The sequence below is a fragment of the Theropithecus gelada genome, chromosome 7a (assembly GCF_003255815.1).
Source record: "Theropithecus gelada isolate Dixy chromosome 7a, Tgel_1.0, whole genome shotgun sequence".
NCBI lineage: Eukaryota > Metazoa > Chordata > Mammalia > Primates > Cercopithecidae > Theropithecus > Theropithecus gelada.
In genome coordinates, this window is record NC_037674.1 from 53,738,385 (window position 1) to 53,756,462 (window position 18,078).

General features: G+C 53.8%; 1 protein-coding gene across 7 annotated transcripts in view; it reads right to left on the bottom strand.

Moving 5' to 3' along the window:
- Positions 1-18,078, bottom strand: part of LINGO1 (leucine rich repeat and Ig domain containing 1) — a 207,255-nt gene that overhangs the window by 113,647 nt on the left and 75,530 nt on the right. For 5 of the 7 annotated variants that reach the window (XM_025390119.1, XM_025390116.1, XM_025390117.1 and 2 more), the window contains one exon: positions 8,587-8,648. The exons of the other annotated variants lie outside the window; for them this stretch is intronic. The gene's annotated coding sequence lies outside the window, so the exon portion shown is untranslated. The remainder of the gene's footprint in view (positions 1-8,586; positions 8,649-18,078) is intronic. 7 annotated transcript variants of the gene reach the window in all.

The following is an 18,078-nucleotide window of genomic DNA, read 5'->3' on the forward strand; positions in this document are numbered from 1 at the left end:
TGTCCTCATTAGGGCACCCAGATATCCAGACCTTGCACAAGAATGAGCCTGCCGTTGCTATGGCCTCTGTTCAGTTTCTGGATTTCCACATGCAAAACAAATGAAGTTGGACTCTTACCTTACACCATATACAAAAATTAACTCCAAATAGGTGAAAGAGCTAAACACAAAACCTGAAACTATACCACTCCTAAAATAAAACATAGGGGAGAAGCTTCATGACATTGGATTTGGCAATAATTTCTTGGACATGACACTGAAAACACAGGCAACAAAAGCAAAAATAGACAAATGGGACTCCATCAAACTTAAAACCTTCTGCTTAACAAAGGAAGCAATCAACAGAGTGAAAAAGCAACCTACGGAATGGGAGGAAATGTTAGCAACCCACGTATCTGAAAGGGGTTAATATCTAGAATACATAAAGAACTTCTACAACTCAACAACAAAAATAATCCCATCAAAAATTGGCAAAGGACTTGAATAGACATTTCTTAAAAGAAAATATACAAATGGCCGACAAGCAGATGGAAAGATGCTCAGCATCACTAATCACCAGGGAAATGCAAAGCAAAACCACAATGAGGTCTCACCTCACCTCAGATAGGGATGGTCACTACTGAAAGAAAAATAAGTATTGTCAAGGACGTGGAGAAATCGGAACCTTTGTGTATCGCTAGTACAAATGTAAAGTGGGGCAGCCACTAAATTAATTGTAAAAATTAAAAATAGAATTACCATTCGATCTAACAGTCCCACTTTTGGGTGTGTGTATGTGTATGTGCGTACATATACATATCATAATTAAAAACAGGATCTCAAAGAGGTATGTGCATGCTCAAGTTCATCACAGCATTATTCACAATAGCCAAGAGATGGAAAGAACCCCAACTGTCTATCAACAGATGAACAGACAAACAAAATGTGGTGTATACAGATGATGGACTATTTTTCAGCCTTAAAAAAGGAAGGAAACGCTGTCACATGCCACAGTATGGATGAACATGGAGGACATTATGCTATATGAAGTAAGCTACTCACAAAAAGACACATATGTATGGTTTCCTGGTATGAGGTATCTAAGGTGGTCAAACTCTTAGAAAGTAGCAGGAAGGTTGCCAGGGGCTGTGGGGACAGCCAAATTGCTGTCCAATGGGTACAGAATTTTGGTCATGCAAGATGGAAAGAATATGGTGTACGATAAGGGGCATAGAGTTCACACTACCTTACTGTGCACTTATACACGGCTAAGATGATACATTTTATATGTTTTTTTTTTACCATAATTTAAAAAAAGAAAGAAAAAGAAAAAATGAGCTATCCTATAGATGAGGAAACCAGCACTCAGAGAGGTGAAGTAATTTCCCCAAGGTCACACAGCTGGCAGGTGGCAACGGGGATTCAAAGCCCTTTTGCCTGGCTCCCGGGGATGCTGCACATTCCTTTGAGAAAATGTCCAGGGCTGACACATGGGCACTCTACAATGGCTTCTGGAGGAGGCAAGTCTTAACCATGCATCTTAAAACATGACAAATGGCTTTGCAGCACACTAAAGGGCCGTCCCTGGGAGAAGAGGAAGAGTCCTCTCTTACCAGGCCTCTTCTGAGAGCCCCAGGTCAGTGTTGTGTCTCCTCCCCCAGTCCAGGGCTCTTCCCTGACTGCCTGCCTGGCAGAGATGGCCCCTGGCTGCCCTCAGCCTCCTGGCCTGGCCAGGTCTGGCGGTGATCAATCCTGCCCAGGTGCAGGCATTTCAGGCAGCTGCCTCTCCCACTGCCTGGCAGTGTGATTAATGCTCACTCTGCGAAGAGCTCACTCATCACGGACATGCCACATGCCCACCAGTTCGAGGCAGGTGGGCTGCACCAGTGTCTGCTGAGTCCCAGCCCCCAGAGCTCACCCTGTTCCCTGCCAGGCCAGAGACCAAAGCTTTGCTCGTCTCGGCTGCTGAGGGCTGGGGGCTGGGAGTGGGTGCCACACACAGGGGCCACACCTAGAAGGGCGTTTTCTGTGGCCCTCACAGCCTCACTCCTACATTCTCCTCCCAGCCTCCAGGGAGGGGTCTGAGGGCAGCTCCAGCTCCAGCTTGGGGACGGGATGGAGCTAATGGGAACCCCACCTCATCCACTCCCTCCCAGCTGTGTGACCTCAGGCAAGCTTCCTTGTCTCCGGGCCTGTTTCCACGTCTGCAATGTGGGCATCACACTTCTCCCTCACCAGCCCTTGGGAGGAGCCATGAAGACAAATGCTTGGAATGTAGTCCAGACTGCCTGGGTTCAGATCCCCACTCTGCTACTTAAGGACTGTATAATTTTGGGCAAGTTTCTCATCCTCTGCCTGCACTTCAGGTCTCTGCAGAAACAGTTCATGGGCTGTAGTGAGGATTAAATAAATAACTATTTGTGAAATGCTTACCACAGCGCCTGGCACATAGCAGGCACTGAGGAAACAGGAGCTGTTATTACTCTGGGTCTGCTGTTGCTGTCCCATTTCACAGAGCTGTTTTGAGGTCTGGACTTGGCCAAGTATATGCAAGGTATTCTGCAAAGTGGAAAACCCACCCTCTGTGATGGCTGAATGTCCATTCTCTTTAACCCTCCTTCCCTGCAAGGCTTATGGCACCCACACCCACCCAAGAGCCCAGCTGGCACTAGGAGGGTCCAGCCGGCACTGGGAGGGAAGCTGGGAAGACTCCACTCTGCCTTTGGGCAGCTCTGTGCCAGTGGGGAGATGATGGAGGCACATCCAGGTCGGAGAGCACTTGCAGAGTTGGGCTAAGGAAGCGGGTGCAAAGGAGTCCCAAGGGCTGAGCTAGGCTCAGGATTAGAGATCAGACGCCAGGTGCAGGGAGGCGCAGTCGATGCTCAGCCAATGAGGAGACACTGAGGGTTCTTGAGGAGGAGGGTGGAGTAGGCAGAGCTGGTCTCAGGCCCAGGCCTGCAGATGTGCAGACCCAGCTTAACCCTTGCTCCTTCCTGTGCAGACCCAGCTAGACAGGAGAATCCAGAGCTGGGAGGGCTCGGAGCTTGTGGAGGGAGAGCAGGGCAAGCATCAGGGGTTGTGACCCAGTGTCTACCCGACCCTCCCGGCCCAATGGTCCTTGTCCTGGGCCCCAGATCACTCTGTGCAGGAAGAGGATCTCCCTGCCCGGAGTTGGCCAGCCCTCTAACCCAGGTCAGACATCTGACCTCCACTCTCTACACTCTGAGCTGCTGTGGGCTGCAGAGATGTCTGAATAGATATGGCTCCCGCGCCTCCAGGAAACCTACTCCTTCTCAAGGACTATATGCTGTTTTGCTCCTGTGGACAGCACAGTTCTCATAAATGATAGTTCCCTTTTCATTCTGACTATGAGGAATCACAGAACCAACTATTCAGCCCAAGATCGGACCCTCTGTGTCCATGTTGTAATGCTCCCCAAGCCTTTCCTTGCTATTACATCCTTTTTCCCCTGCCTTGGATTGTCTACCTTGGTATCACGATTATGCTTAGCTCTCATACTTATTGGAATAAGGTAGGTATAAATATAAAAATAGTTAATGTGCAAAATGGCAAATCCACTCCATCCCACCCCACATTTACCTGCTCCCCAGGGAATGAAAAACTCAGGACCGGAGGGCCAGGATTGGCAGCGTTGTCGGGGGAGTAAGGGGGAGGCTGAAGCAGGCCCCAGTCCTGTCCCTCTTGGCTCTGGCATCTAGTTGCGCATAGGAGCTAGGAAGGCTCTGCTCTCACCCTAGAATGTTCTATAGCCCTGCTAATAACAATGACAACTTTGGCTAGAATTTACTGAGTGCCTACTACATGCTAAGTGTCATTCCTAGTGCAGTACCTGAATATGCCATTTATCCCCTAACAGCCCGTGAGGTGGCTTCTACTATCATTTTCCCCTTACCCAATGGGAAAACTGAGGCCCAGAGAGCTAAAGTAACATGTCTAAGGCCACACATCTGGTAAGTACTGGAGCTGGGACTCATGCCATGCTGTCTGATGCCACAAACCAGGTTATCAGTAGCTACCCATCTTGCCTCAGGGGCTCGGGTAGTGCACATGACTTTCTGAGACTGAGATGGTCCAGCACCTGCCCCCTACCCATCTGTGTCAGGGCTGCCCCTGCCTCTCTGTCCCTCTATATCCAGACTGGTCCAGGATCTCTCTTTCCCTCTAGCTGCACAGGCAGGCATCAGGCCTGGGCCACAGCACCAACATGGGGAGACACAGGCAGAGGGCATCAGTAGACAATCTAGAGCAGCAAGGCAGGGGGGAAAAAGCCAGACTTCAGCATCAGAATGGCACTGGGGCCCTCTTGAGCCTCAGTCTCCACATCTGTAACATGGGAACAGGAAGGACCTGCAGGCAGGTTAGGCTGAGGGGAGGTGTGGCCCATGCCTCCCTCAGGCCTGGCCACAGAAAGGTTGGTAAATGATAGCTGGGGCAGGGTCCTGGCTCCTCAGGACCTTGAGGGGCTGTCCTGGGACTGCCCACTGAGAAAAACCAGAGCTGGGTCCCCCAGGATCTCCGGCCACCATTAGGGTCAGAATCCTGCCTCACAACTGCCTAGCTGTGTGGCCATGGGCAAGGCACTCTGCCCCTTTGGCCTTGGATAACGGGAGAATAATGTTTACTCATGCTTGGCGTACAATGTCTTAGCTGAGAATTATCTTTATTATCCCAGGGTACCTTCCAGTCCCCCGGACACCCCTCCAACCTGGCAGGCAGGCTGGGGTGGGGGCAGAGTCATGGGAGGCACATGTGCGGGGAGAACAGGCTGGGCCCAGACACCAGGCTCCAATGTAGAAGCCGCCCCCAGGTGCCAATACTGTAGGAGGTGGCAGAGAGCCGCCCCACTGCCCTAGTTTCCCAGAGAGCTTCCTTGCTGAAGTGGGGAGAGACTCGGCACACAAATGCACATGCACACGCGTGCACATCCAGGTCCATGTGTGTCCCCCGCTCGGGACAGCCAGAGCCTGGCACTAAAGCCAGCCCCACTCCTGGTACCCTCAACCCCTCCAGGGCACAGGACATGGGAAAGGGGATTCAATCCCAGCTCTGCCTTTTCTGCGACTTGGGTCAACTAGCTTCCCTATGTGGGCCTCCATTTTTCATAGGGAAACAGGGATAATGGCATCCCTCTCCTGCGTGAGAACCAATGATGTTCCATGTGTGAAGAGCCTGCGCCAGTTCCTTCTCCTCACGCTCCTCCCTGCCACCACCACAATGTGTCAGGCCTCTCCGCTCAACCCCAGCATTGCCACTGCTGCTTCTCTGTGCCCCATTAAAGCAGCCTCCTTATTTCCTTGAGGCTCAGAGATTTCATCCCTCTGTGCCTCCTCTACCCAGGTGACTGAGAGCTCCTGTCACTGAAGCAGGGACAAGCTCTCGCCAACTGCACACCCAGCTCCCCCTGTCCAGCACTACCCCTGGCAGCCCTCAGTAACTGACACCCAGAGGGAGACAGCGGAAGAAACTGGAGCCGCCTCCCCCACCACAACCACAGCAGCCTGGATACAGGAACCTGAATGTCACTCAGTTCAGACTGAACTGGCTCTGCTGCCCACCCGATCAGCCACCAACCATGGCAATGACAAGCACAACAACTCCACTGACAGGCCCTCACCATGTGCCAGGTCATATGTAAAGACTTCTCATGCATCATCTCATCTCATCTTCCCAATACACCTATGAGAAAACAACTGCTGTGCCCATTTTACAAATGAGGAGACTGATGCACAGAGAAACCATGAACCCAAGTCTAGCTCAGGACTTGAGGTCTGCACTCTACACTTTACCGCTAGGTCCACCCACAGCTCCTCAGAAATGCCCAGGACCAGGGGGCTGGCAGAAAGAGCAACGGGGCCTCCCTTCTGCGCTGAACTGAGGTGAAAACCAACAGCATTGTTTGCAGCAGACACATTCTGACTTTAAAGTTAAAAATTGAGTCCCCAAGTATAGGATGTTGTTTAGGGAACTGGCCTAACATCCACCCCCATGGTTCTGCTCCCCTATTTTAGAAATGAAGGTAGTGCTAGCTTGCATCCGCATCTCAGGCCCACACAAAACTTCAGGCCGGTAAACTCTGGTGGTGATGATGGGGTGGGGGGAGGTGCCCAGCAAATGCACCCATCCAAGCAAGACCCTTTCCCCAGGCCTGCTGGGTTGTGCTAGGTGGACTGAGGTCCCTTCTGGAGTGGACTTCACATGTGCAGGCCCCTCAGATGGGCATCCACCCCTTAGTGCCTCAGTGGCTTCCCCTGAGGCAGAGCTTCCGGCCAACGCTGGCCACACCCCATGCCAGCCCTGCCTGCACACAGAGCCCATGATGGCTCCCTGCTCTGCACTTGGACAGATGCCGTTGTTGTAACTATGGCTCCTGGGTTTGCATAATGCCTCCTTCCTGGCTCCCATGCCCCCCAGCACGCACGCTCAGGCTCTGATCCAGCACAGGGTGCTTTTATTCCAAAGATTTCATGAGGCCATCCCACGAGTCATAAATAATCGAGGGTGCTCAGATGCTGCGTCCAGGTGTGTTGACTGACAGCCCTCCCTGCCGGCCACGGCCGGCCTCCCAGATTGGAGCCTGCCCCTTCTCAGATCTCCCCTGAATGGCATCCCTTCTACTGAATCCTGTGTCTGTAGATCCCTAAATTGCCTGCCCACCCTCCTTCCTGTTTCCAGGCCCTCTCAGCCCCAGCCACCCCCACAGCTCCCCCATCCAAGTCGGGACAAGTGCCTGGAACTCATTCTCACTGAACCGAGTAGGGCTGGGGCCCACTCAGCCACCCACACGATGACAGCTGAGGGCAGTTGCTGTGGGGTATCTTCTCAGAGGAGGCACACTCTGAGCAGAGGGGACTGTTAGTGTCCAAGTGCGGAGGAGAGGGAAGAGGGCATGTCCAGGAAGGACGGATGTGCCCCAGACCCAGAACCCGAGAGACTAGCCCAGAGGCTCCCTCTCACAATCTTGCTGGCTGTGGCTGCCTGGTCCACACACACATCTTCATGGATGCAGCCTCCAGCTCCCACCCCCAAGCCATGACCCCTGAAGGCCTGACCAGAGGACATAGTGGCCAAGGGCGTGGCCTCCAACCATAGCCCTCCTCTCAGGTGACCCACCACTGGGAGACAAAGTGTAGGGAGAGAGATGGATAGACCCATGGGACCTGGAGTGGAGACCAAGACCAAATCCTACCTTGCCACCAAGGCCGCGGCAAGGGAACAAACTGCTCCCTCTCATGGGTTGCTGTTGCTAAGATTAATGAGCTAACTAAAGTATGAAGACAGTTCTTGTACACTTAAAAAGAGGTGATCAACCATCATAAATTAATCACAATTAGCACCCCTCCTCCAGGCAGTCTGCCTGGATTAGGTCCACTGAGCGTAGTTTCTCCTCTCCCAAATGACAGGAGGCTGCACGCGCCCTTGCAGGGGCATCTGAGCTGCCGAGGGCTGCACTTCTCCAATCCCCAGATCCTTCAAACTCTTTCCAAGACTCTGCTGCAAAATGACTGTGTGTTTTCACATCTATTGAGCACCAACTGTGTGCCAAGCTCTTGGTACTTGGCCTTCTACACACAACACAGTGCTCAGGAGGATGCGCTATGAGGAGCTCCCTTTTACAGATACGGAAATTTGAAGACAGAGCCCTAACTCCTTATGTAAGTTAACCCCTGCCCTGGGCCGTGGGGCCAGTTAGGCCAGGGAAGGGTGGAAGATGGACAGCCACACCCCTCCAGCTCCCACTACTTCAAATCCGATAGAGCTGCTGCTGCTGCTGCTTCAGGCTTGTGAATAGGGGGTGCCATCTCCCCAACTTCACACTCCTTCTGCTCCCTCCTGAGCACGTAGGTAAGGCTGACTCGGAAGAGACGCCTAGGCCCTTGACACCAAATTAAAACCAGAATCCCAGAGAGAGGGAGAGCGTGGATTTTTTTTTTTTTTTTAATTAAAAAAAAAAAAAAAAAAAAAAAAAACCAAACCAGAAGCCCTCCCTGTAATCATCCCCAGGACAGAGTGTCCTTGGAACTGAAGTCGAGGTTAGGGGCTACTGGGGACAGCCTTGCCACCCCTTATCTAACAGTGATCCCCAGACACAGGAATAGTGTCTGAAAAATGCTTATCACAGAGCACAACCAGGCCCTAAGGTCAGAGTCTGACCACCCAGAGCACTCCCAGACCCAAAAGATTCCCTGGCCTGCCCACCTCACCTGAGTGGCCCACAGCTCCACCCATCCTCCAGGAGGAGCCTCCAGGATCCCCAAGTTCAAGGCTGGCTGGCGCCTGGACCAGGCACCCACGCTCCCCAGGGCCCGAGCGGTTGCCCTCCAAGGGCCCCCAGTACCCACAAGCCTGACCCATCAGATCATGGAGCTGCCTTCCTCCTTTCTCCTAACAGCTGATCCCCAAACCTTCCCGCCTCCACCTCGCCCAGTGACTCAAAAGTGCCCCTCCCCAGGAACATGGCTGGGGACAGGAAAGGGGGGTCCAGGAGATGGTAGAGGAGAAAGGGGTGGCAGAGAGAGGGCGGCTGCTCTGCACACACCCCTTGGCCCCACTGCATCCACCAACACAGACAGCAGCTGCTCAACTCACTCAAGCATTGGCTCAGGTCTCAGGGCTCCGAGCTCAAGATCAGGGCCTCCTCAGTGGGACACCTGCAAAGAGACAGCAGGGAAGAGGTGAGAGGACAGTCAGATTGGGGCCTGCAGACCCATCCTGCAGTCCAATCCCACCCAAGTCTCTGCCCAGCCTGGGCTTCCCCATGCACTGGGCCAGATAGAGCAGGAGGAGACCTGGACCCTGCCCTCTGGAAGCTTGTGGGCAGCCTAAAGATGCCACATTCATTCCAGAGTCAAGATTGCACTTTCAGTAAAGAAAGGGCCTGGGCTACAGCAGGCTGGGATGCAGGCACCCGCACGGCCCTAGAGGACACACAAACTGGACTTGCAGCACAGCCCCCAACTATCCAAGCCTGTCTGCAGTGGAAGTCACAGTTCTCCGGCCCCTAGACACACAGGGCTGAACCTCAAATCCTCCCTCCTGAGGCCACATGTGGTTCATGGTCCCTAGGAGCACAGAGGAGCTGGTGGGAAGGGAGTATCCACGGCTGCCTTCGCACGTCTGCCTGAGGCCTTTACCTGGGCCCAGTCTCAGCTTTGTCACTGGCTCACCCTGTGACCCTCACTGTGCCTCCCATCAGTACAAGCAGGTGCAGCAGAGTTGCTGGGACTTGTGCAAACACAGCTTTCTGGGCTCCACCCCAAGACTTTCTGACCAGTAGGTCCTGGGGGCGGGGGGGCCTGAGGATCTACATTTCCAACAAGCTCCCAGGTAATGCTGATGCTGCTGGTTGGGGATCACACTTTCAGAACTGCTGGCCTTGAAGATGTGTCCAGCCTGGAAAGTACAAAGCCCATACCCTCAAGGAGTTCCCAGGCTACATGGGAGACCACTCATACACACACATGCACGTGTGCACACATATCTTACTCCCAGCGGCCACGGTGGAAATGTGGCTTCTGAACACTAAGGAGATCTGACAGGGGCAGACGGTGGGCTGGTGCAGTCACGGAAGGCTTCCCAAAAGAGGTGAAGACCTAAATGACTACCTTCACATATTATAGTCTTAATATGCAAATAACACATGAAAGCATTCTCTTTTTAAGATGTTCAAATACAGTAGTCTGTACAGTAAACACTCTCATTCCCAGTCACCTCTCCAGAGGTACTGAATGCCATCCCTTTGGCCTGAAACTTTAACTGTGCACTTGCACACGTGTGCAGAGAGGTGTACACAGACATGGGGGTATATACCAGGGATCACAGCCCCTATACTTGTGTGCACCCGCATTCCTCACTTCACAACAGATTTTTGAGACCTTTCCCTGTCCATACACAGCAATAACCATGCTTGTGCTCACTGAGCACCTAACGTGTGCCAGACACTGGGCTGAGTGCTGTACCTCTTAACTCATCTGATCCTATTAATAGTTCCCTAAGTGGGTGCTGTTTTGATCCTCATTTTGTAGATGAGAAACTGAAGTGGGCCAGGTGCGGTGGTGCACACCTGTAATCCCAGCACTTTGGGAGGCTGAAGGGGTAGGATCGCTTGAGCCCAGGAGTTCAAGACCAGCCTGGGTGACATAGCAAGACCCTGTCTCTCCAAAAAAATAAATTAATTTAAAAAATTAGCTGGGCATGGTAGTGTGTACCTGTGGTCCTAGCTACTCAGGAGGCGGAGGCAGGAGGATCACTTGAGCCAAGGTGGAGGCCACAGTGAGCTATGATCGTGCCACTGCACTCCAGCCTAGGTGACGGAATGAGACTTCATCTCTAAAAAAGAAAAACCGAAAAAGAAAGAAAAGAAAAGAAAACTGAGGTGCAGAGTAGAGTGGTGACCAGTAAGCCGCCTGAGTATACAGCCAGGGCATAGTGGAGCCAAAGTGTGGATCTGGGCTGTGAAGCTCCAGCATGTTCTGCTAATGGACAGTCACAGCTGAGCTCTCGTGGTGCTGCACTGAGGCATGCCATGTGGGGTGTACCCCCACCTGTGTAACCAGGCCCCCAAGGATGAGTGCTTAGGTGTTTCCAATTTTTTATTTCAAACATTGCTGGAAAAAAATATTCTGTCTCATTGCACACACGTGTAAGTATTTCTCTGGGTGCAGTCCTAAAGGGTAGATCAAAGGGTATACATGTTTTACATGTCGATACTTGCTTCCAAGTTGACCTCCATAAAACATCTGTACTGATGTGCAACTGTCCATTTCCTCATGTGAGCCCTATGTTAGAACAGTTCCCATTTACTCAGCACCTGTTGTGCATCAGATCCAGTAACATCTGGGTTGTCACCTCCATTCTGCAGAAAAGGAAACTGGCTCAGAGAGGTTATGCTGCTTGCCCAAAGTCACAGAGCATAGCAATTTGCCTCAATATTGTAAAAGAGAAGAGAAGGGAGGGAAGAAAGGAGAAAGGGAGGAAGGGGAGGAAGGAGGGAGAGGAAAAGACAGAGAGGGAGGGAGGGAAATTCCTTGACCTCACATACCCTCCCATTTGTCTGCTTCCCTTTAATAGCAAAACTCACGGACTGTCTCTACTGTCTCCACTCCTTCACTTCCAGTTCCCTCTCCAGTTCTGTCCCCACCACTCCACAAAACTGCTCTTATCAAGGTCCCCCAGAAATCTCAGTTTTGCCAAGCCCAATAGTCATTCTCTGTTCCCCCACTGGTCCCTGAGCTTTCAGCAGCATCTGACACGGCTGATTGCTTTCTCCATCAGGAGACATTTTATCTCCGGGTTTCCAGGACTCGGCCTCTCCGGGCTGTCCTCCTACACCTTCTCCCCTCTTACCTAACTTCCCTCCAAGCATCTGAGGCCCCAGGGCTCACCAGGACCTCCTCTCCATCCCATCCTGTCTGCACACTCCTCACCTTTAAACCCCTGCTGTGCCCCAGGTCCCTCTCACCAGCCTCAGCTCCCTCCTGAGCACCAGCTTATGTTCAGAGGCCTATTTGTCATCTCCACTGCTCATCTAACAGACCTGTCCAAAACATAACTCTTCATTTTTATCCCCAAATTACATCTCCCTCAGCCTTGACTTCTCTCTTTCTCCCTCGGCCCATACCCAAGCCGTCAGCAAACCCTGTCAGGTCTACCCCAGAACACATCTGGAACCTGACTGCTTCCCCCAGCTCCTCTGCCCTGCCCTGGCCAGCTCTTGCCCGGATTATTGAAACAGCCTCCTCCCTCACTCAGCTCCTTGCCTCCACCTCTGGCCCCAAACTATCAGAGCAGCACAATGATGTGAGAATCAGGCCCTGCGGCTGCCCTGCCATGAGCCCATGGTACAGTTTGAACTCAAGTTCAAACTCTCTCCAAAGCCTTCAAGGCCCTGCCCACCTCTCAGAAATCATCTTCCACCACAATCGGCCTCCCTCCCACATGGGCCAGTCTCAGGGTCTGAGACTACTGGGCATGCCCATTCAAACGAGCCCTCTTACCATCCCTAGTCGCCCCAGGTAAAATGCCCACCATGCACCCCAGTCTCTCCCAATTCTCTAAGCATTTCCTCCGCCTGACATTATCTTGTTTATTTATATGTGGCCTTGTTTCTTGTCTGCCTCCTCATCACAACATAAACTCCATAAGGCATGCAGGGCCTGAAGCCACCTCTTTCACCTCTGGATTCACCTCTGTACTATGTGCAGTGCTTGGCACCCAGGAGACAGTCAATATATATTTGCGGAAGGAAAGAAGGAAGGAAGGAAGGAAGGAAGGAAGGAAGGAAGGAAGGAAGGAAGGAAGGGAGGGAGGGAGGGAGGGAGGGAGGGAGGGAGGGAGGGAGGGAGGCACAGTCAGCTCTACGAGGCTCTGAAGCCTGTGTTCTCACTCCCTACATGAACTGCCTCCCATATGAAGAAGCGGGCAGGAGCCAGAGGGCATGCCCAGTAGGCAGGACATGCTGCAAACGCAGGGAGGTGGAAGCCAGACTGAGGCCTGGCCAGCTGGCGCAGCAGAGCACACTGCACAGCACTGGGGCCCCAGCCTCCCTGGGATAACAGGCCCAGTAGCCCCCACCCCAGGGGTTCTGGGGCTCTTACACCTGCCAACCTGTCCCATTCAGGAGGGAGCCTTGGGGGCGGCCGGCAGCTGAACGCGACTGGCGGGGGGCCAGGATGCCTGCCAACAGCTGGCGCCACTGCCAGGCAGCCCAGTAATTGTGTTCACAGCGGAAATTGGTCCAGGGAGATTTTTCCTTTCGCCTCCCATTTTCTTTCTCTTCCCTTCCCCCCTTGGAGCTGCAAGACTCAGAAGATTGATCTTTGCCTGAAACGGAGGAGATAACTCGATATAATGAACTCCACTGTCCCTCTTGCTGTTTGGAGCTTTTAAAAAATTTAAAAGGGCTAGGGACAAAAAAGCAAGTCCTTGGGGGCCTCTGGGGTTGCTTCCCCTCCCTCAGAAGCCCCTGGCCCTACTCCTGTGCCCCTCTGCAACTCCCCATCTCCTTCCTTTTCCCTTCTTTTTCCCTTGGGATGCCTTGATGGAACAAAGGTTAAAAATAACCCTTTTCTCTTGCAGGCTTTAAAAATAATTTTGGTGAGGTCAGGGCTGGGTCCACCAATCACCCTGCCTCCCATGCCCCCCACCACTGTGATCGCCCCCTCTTCCAAGAGTCACCAGCCAGCCTGGGGGTGACAAGTTGGCTCAGTCCACCTTTTCTCAAAGCATTTCAGGAGGCCCAGCCCACCCACTGAGGTGCTGCCAGAGACAGCTTTTGTTCCTGCAAGTGGTTCTTGAAAGAGCCACCTATGATAAACAAAGGGAGCACAGTACCGGCTGGGATGGCTGGGACAGAGGAGCTGCCCCTGCTTTCTGGGGGACTGTGCCTCCCCTCAACCCATCAGCCAGCGGCCCCTCCAGCCAGCGGCTCCTGGGTTCTGTGCCCCGCATGCATTCACGTATTCAGTCAGCGTTTATGGAGCACCTATCCTGTGCCAGGCACTGAGCCGAGAGCTGGGGACCCAGGGGACCACCAAACCCTTCTGATTCCTGCCCTCAGTGGCTGTAAAGCCTGGTGGCAGAGGCAGTCATTAATCAATGGCCACACTTGGGTGGGAGACACATTGGGATAAGGGCTTTAAAGGAAAAGCCAAGGAGCCATGACAGCATGGACAGTGTGGTCAGGGAGGGCTCCCCTGAGGAAGTGTCCTTGGGGCAGAGGTCTGAAAAACAAGTATGAGACCACCAGGCAGAGGGTATGGGTGGAGGGCTCCAGGCACTATGGGGAGGGTCTGCTCCCAGGAGTGCACCATCCGATTACAGCCTCTCCCCGGTGCTCTGCCTGCAGAGAAAGGCCAGATCCCCAAATTACCCACCTGACATTCAAGGCTTTTCCTAGCCTTATGTCTGCCCCCAAGACCCTCTTGTCTCCAGCCTCTCCCTCCAAGATGCAGCACAAATGTTGTCTCAAAGGCCCCACCCTTGTGCTCCTCCCTACCCGGCACAGACCATGCTGGCCTGTTATGGGATGTTACAGGTTCACCTGCCCGTCATGCTGTGGGGCCTCTGTGTACCTGGTGCCCCACTCACAGCCAAGGGTGTGTGTCAAGGGGAAGACAGCAAATGGAAGCACCCTCAGGAGGCTTTGACTCTGATCAGCGAGGGCTGGAGGCATCAGGGAGCACTTCCTGGAGGGGCGGGGCGGGGCTTTGAATACACAAGGATTTGGACAGTAGGGTGGGGAGTCCAGAGCAACAGGGACAGAGGCTCAGAAAAGACCTGCAGAGGTGGGCACCTAAAGACCGAAGCCTGCCCAAGCAGATCTCTAACTTTCAACCCCCAAAAAGGCCAGGAGGAGAAGAAGAAGCTGAGGTTCCAAGAAGGCAGTGCTTCCGCCGAGCTATGCGGCCTGGCAACAGTGGCCAAAGGTGGCAGCAGCCTCCCTCCTGTCCCTAAGCAGTCATTGTCCACACATATCCATCTCCTGGGGCTCAGGCACTCCCCCACCCAACCCTGCCCTCGCCCCCAGAAGAGCTCACACACCAGGAGTCAGGCAGCTACCATACCATGTGGCCAAGGAAGGGAACCAGGAGCCTGGAGAAGCCCAAACCTGGGCCGGTGGGGGCAAGAGACACCTGAAGTGCTTCTCCAGGAAGGAGACATTGGCTGGGCTGGGGAGCGCACTCTCAGCAGGGGACACCCTGCAAACAGCCTCACAGGTGCCCCCTCTAGATTTGCTTCTTTGCCCTCTAGGCTTCTGGCCTGGCTGAGCTTCTGGGAACACGAGTCAGCAGCACCCCAAGCCTGACCCTTTAGGGAACCAACCCCCGCCCCACACACTGTCCTGAGAGGCTGGGAAACTCCTGGAACCTTCCCTGACCAGTCTCAGGTTTTCCGCCCTCTGCCTTTGAGCCCTGAGGACCCCCTACCCCAGCCACCTTTAGAGGATACAGCAGAGGCCAGGGCTCTTGCCCCAGGAAGGCCCCTGACCACCCTTCCCTGGGGTCCTCAGAAGCCTAGGCCCCAGCATCCCCAAGAGCAGCCCGGAAACAGGGCCCAGCCACCCAGGAGGGGCAGGCCGCAGGCCCCACCGACTACACTGTGGCCAGCCGCTCTCCCCAGGGCCCACCACTGCCAGCAAGAAACAAAACCGCTTGACCTTGTGGTTCCGCAGACAAGTAGCTTCCTGCCTCAGCTTCCCCAGTGCAGTCCCCTGAGGCTGCGGGCTCTGTGGGCATCAGGTACAGTTGGAGGTAAAGGAAGCTCTGTGCAACCAGCCCTGCCTTGCTTCTGGGGACTGGAGAAGCCCTGGTCCCCAAACGTACTCAGAAAGCCTGGCCTAGAATGCTCTCACCTCGAATGTCAAAACACAAGGCTTCCCAAGACCTCAGCTGAAACCAGAAAGGAGAGGGGCCAAGAGGAATCCTGGGTTCAGATGGAGAGAAAGAGATGGGCAAGGGAGAAGGGCAGAGGGTTGGGCCATCCATAATGGGCAGGGCCTCCAATGCCAGGCAAAGGTGCTGAGCATCACCCTCTGTGCCCAGGAGCTCCATGGACCCATCCAAGCAGAGTGGGGCCTTCTGCCAGGCACTAGTAAGATGAGAGGCTGGGCAGAGGGGATGCTCCCGAGGAGCTAACGGACCTGGCTAAGCCCCACAAGCCTAGCTCAGGCTGGGCCAGAGAAGCTGCCCGGGGACACGTGTGGAGCAGTGTTTTCTCCAAAGCTTCTGAAGGTGAGAAGGCACAGGCTAGCCCCGCCCCGGCTTGCAGGCCGGCCCAGCCAGAGCTGCTCCCTGGCTTTCCTCCCCACAGCCTCTGGGAGGCAGAGGCACAATGAACAGGGCCTCACAGAGCCACTTGATGGCCACTTCTTGAGCACTTCAACTCACCTCCCTCTCAGCAGTTCACTGAACTGGGCACCAGTATCCCCCTTTCCAGAGGGGAAACTAAGGTGCAGGGTTGGGATGACTCACCTAGGGCACACAGCCAGCATCTGGTGGAGGCAGAATTTGAACCCAGATCTGGGTAAATCCAAAACTGTTAACCACGAGAGCCAGAGACAGAGGGATTCTACCTCATCCAGGATGTAGAAGCCACAAGAGAGCATCACTCCCAACTAAGGAGAAAAAGCTGGATATTCTGCAAAACCATAACTTTCGTTCAGTCTGCTGGAGGGCTGGTGTCACAAGGCAGTCAGGGGAACCGAATTCCAGAGAGTAGCGTGCTGTCCGGGGAGAGTGGGAGCACGGCCACCTTCACCTGTGGCAGAGACTGTAGAAGAGAGCCTGCCAAAACGGCTGGAAAGGTAAGAAGCAAACAGCTGGAAGGGGAGGAATTCTCAGCAGCTAGGTGTGGACCAGCCCTGGCAGTCCCAGACACAAGGAGTCCACCCTCACAGCCGATGCATTTCCACGATGCTCCAAGAAAGCTTGGGGTGCAGTGAGAGGATGGAGAGAACCCGCAGTGGTGCATGGGTGCACAGGGCCCTTAGCCCGATGCCCAACCTCACCTTCTCAGAAGTTGAGAAGAATCTGGTGAAGAAGGTGGGAGAGATGGAGTGACTGAAAGGGTGGGGGGCGGGAGGAGAGCCCTCCTGGGCTCCATGCTGCCTTGGCTCTCCTGACTACCCACTAACCCATGGTCCCCCTGCCAGGAGGGCCTCACTGAGGAGTTGTAGGCAGCACCTTTCCCTCCTCCCTCCATCCACCTATGCCCACCTCCAGCACACCTTCACCGGGAACCCACTCTGCTTGGCACCCAGCATTCTCCAGGGGCAGGGCAGAGGGGACAGAGAGCTCCAGGACCCCTATGTCCTCTGTAAAAGGAGGGGTGAGACTCTTTTCCCCCATTGCAGGGAGTCAAGGGGCTAAGAGGGGCACAGATTCTTGAGGGGACAGCGTCAGAGCCCAGGCTTCCTGGCCTCAGGCCTGTGCCCTGTACCCTACCTTAAAGACAGGTAGGCTCCCAAGACCCCCAGTCTAAAGAGGGTTGGGAGGTTTTGCCCCATCCCTCCTGAAGACAGAATCTACTCTGGGCACAGAGTAGGCAATGATCTTGCTTTTCTCTCTTCTTTAAGAACCTTTAGACAGTCACATTACAACGCAATATAAAAGCAGAGGCAAAAGCATCGTGTTCAGGGCTGGCTGGGGAGTTATTCTCGAGTTAACAAGCAAGCGGGGAGAACCCAGGGACGCAGGAGGGAGGCTGAAGATTTGCCTCCTAGGGAGAGGCAGGCAGCTGGGTGGGCATCAGAAGGGCTGAAGGGGGTGCTGCTAAAAGCCAGACTGTGGGGGTGGGGGAGTCCTCCCAATCTGGCACAGAAGATGGAGGTGTGAGGGGCTCCCACGATGAGCACCAGGAGCCCTAGGAGCAACCCGGTAACCCTCCCTGCCTTCATTTATTGATTCATCTATAGCCAACTTACAAGTATTTCTTGAGCACCTACTAGGCCCTGAGGGTCCCCAGCAGATATGGAAGTGAGTGAGACAGACAAGGTCCTGCTCTTAAAGAGCCTCAGGAGAGAACTCACCGTGGGCAGAGCCTGCTTCAACCTCTCCCCAAACGAGGCCTGGACACTGGCTGCACATCAGGCACCTCTGGCAGACACCAGGGCTGCCTGGAGCAGAGGAAAGAGCATAGCTTTGGAATTAAACAGGCATCAACCTGTATCCTGAATGTTCATCATGAGCTGTGTGTCTATGAGCAAGTCCCTAACCTCTCTGATCCTCAGTAAGAATAACAAAAGCCAGCCTGGAGCAGTGGCTCACGCCTGCAATCCTAGCACTCTGGAAGGCCAAGGTGGGCAGACTGCTTGAGTCCAAGAGTTCAAAACCAGTCTGGGCAACATAGTGAAACCCTGTCTCTACTAAAAATATGAAAAACTAGCTGGTGTGGTAGTGCACGTCTGTAATCCCAGCTACTTGGGGGGCTGAGGTGGGAGAATCACTTGAGCCCAGGAGGTTGAGGCTGCACTGAGACGAGATGGCACCACTGCATTCCAGCCTGGACAACCAAAGTGAGACCCTATCTCAAAATAAAAATAAAATAAAATAACAAAAGCCGCTAACTTGTATTAAACAGTTA